Genomic DNA, 1,929 nt, shown 5'->3' with positions numbered 1-1,929 from the left:
GTCAAGCAATGGTCTGAGACCCTCATCTCTTTTCCATTTGTCCCCTCCATTAGCTATGTCACAAACCCTAAACTTACTTATTGTAGCCTACAAATTATGTTCTTCAATCTTCAAAGCCCTTCTTAATAAGTAGTAATTGGTTTTTAAAATTAATCTATTCAATGATGACCTAAGGGCTAGATGGATAAAAATGTATATTGTCAAAATGATGACATTTGGATTTTAACCTTGCCATTGTGAAGAGGTTTCTATTTTGCTAAGCATATGCTATTGACTACATGTATAACTCAGGAAAGACTATCTAACATATAATTTAATATGTTCTTCAATCTTCAAAGCCCTTCTTAATAAGTAGTAATTGGTTTTTAAAATTAATCTATTCAATGATGACCTAAGGGCTAGATGAATAAAAATGTATATTGTCAAAATGATGACATTTGGATTTTAACCTTGCCATTGTGAAGAGGTGTCTATTTTGCTAAGCATATGCTATTGACTTGCATAACTCAGGAAAGACTATCTAACATATGATTTAATAATTTTTTCTTACAATCTCAAGTGTGCTTGATTGTAAAGATTTGTTTAAAATCTCAAAGATGCGATGTCATTAAGGATTTCAAAACTAACTTGATTGAGATTTCAAACAACACGCCCTTCATATGAGAGAGAGAGAGAGAGAGAGAGAGAGAGAGAGAGAGAGAGAGAGAGAGAGAGAGAGAGAGAGAGAGAGAGAGAGAGAGAGAGAGAGAGAGAGAGAGAGAGAGAGAGAGTATTGCACATCATTATATGGGTAGCATTGATGGAGCTCTATGCATGGAGCAACATGAATTGCTTAATAGACATGAAAAATTGCTCACATGAACATTACACTTATTGCATGAGAAAAGAAACCAGTCTTCCATGACAACATAGAGAATGACAATGATAAGGCTTTTATGACATGATAATATTAGTAAGGAATGATCTCTCTCTCTCTCTCTCTCTCTCAATTGTGTAGCTGGCTTTGTCTCTCTAATGTCAAAATGCATGCTAATTTGGTAATCACTAGATGTATTGCAATTTAACAAAATAATTGATGGTAAAATCATTTATTCCTTGTTGAAAACATATATAAAGCAAAAGTTGATGCAATTGCATATATTTCCTTAAATGGATATCCCTAATTATGTAAGAAAGTCTAATGGGCCACGAGGGGATACAAAGTACAAATATATGTTCTCTTGAGAGGAGAACATGTCCTTGGGTGACGTACTAATCTAGACTATGTAGTATTTAAGCATTTTAAATGGTATCAAATCCTCAAAATACTTAGGCATACTTTTCCATTTCATTGCTTTAGATTTGATATTTAGTCTTAAATAATTCTAAGTTAATTATGTTGCCTTATGATACTTTTTTCACAACGACACATCATGAATCTTTTGGAGTATGTGATCTTTTAATATTGAGATAAAACATTTAAATTATCAATTGGTTATTGTAAAAGTATAACTTACTTCCACTTGCGATTGGTAAGGGTTACGATTATGCGTAAAACACATTGTTTGTCGCATGCAAAGCTCACCATTTATCCTTTTTGTTTGCTCACAAAAATGCAAAACGAGCAAGACTATGCAAGCTGGCAAACCATGCAACATAGCAGGCCTAGCCGATAACCCTGATGTGCATATATACTAATTAGGGTAAAGGGGCCAATAGATTGTCATCTAATAATCCTCCATTACAATTTTTTTTTCCAAGTGAATTGCATAAATGTTTTTTAATGATCAAACTATTTATATAAGGGTTTTACAAAATCTAAAATATAAAAAAATTTACAAGGTTCAATTGTTTGACTTAAGTTAAGCTTATTTATAATTTTAAAAATTCATATTATATTGTTAAGTGACTGTGTTTTCCTTTTGGAAGGCGCTACTTTATTGGCCCCTT

The sequence above is a fragment of the Lygodium microphyllum genome, chromosome 10 (assembly GCF_053477565.2).
Source record: "Lygodium microphyllum isolate KBCC chromosome 10, Lygodium_microphyllum_v1.1.10, whole genome shotgun sequence".
Taxonomy (NCBI): domain Eukaryota; kingdom Viridiplantae; phylum Streptophyta; class Polypodiopsida; order Schizaeales; family Lygodiaceae; genus Lygodium; species Lygodium microphyllum.
This window is presented reverse-complemented; position numbering follows the sequence as displayed.